This window comes from Penaeus monodon, chromosome 22 (genome assembly GCF_015228065.2).
Source record: "Penaeus monodon isolate SGIC_2016 chromosome 22, NSTDA_Pmon_1, whole genome shotgun sequence".
Classification (NCBI taxonomy): domain Eukaryota; kingdom Metazoa; phylum Arthropoda; class Malacostraca; order Decapoda; family Penaeidae; genus Penaeus; species Penaeus monodon.
Window position 1 is genome coordinate 1,640,636 of NC_051407.1, and position 358 is coordinate 1,640,993.

Here is a 358-nt window from a genome sequence, read left to right on the forward strand (position 1 = left end):
ATTTACATTAACACACTCTAAAAAGAATGTTATCTAACTATCCTGACCGGGTTTTACTCTATATTTAAGCCTAGGTAACAAACCCGATCATTTTAATCCTATCATCGTATTACGCAATTCTCATGACAGGTACATTATGCGCAGAAAAAAAAACGTGATGTCACCTCATATATATGATTCGGCTTGAGTTGTTCTTGTTTTAATGTGACTTACTACAATATTCTCAATTCACTGGTTATTTCGCTATAAATTGGCCTATCAACAGATCTTCAATAAAGTTTCTGTATTTACGTGGTAGAAAAATAGTTCTTGTTTTAGACACGAGATGGATACATTTGTACGCATTTCATTGTCGTTA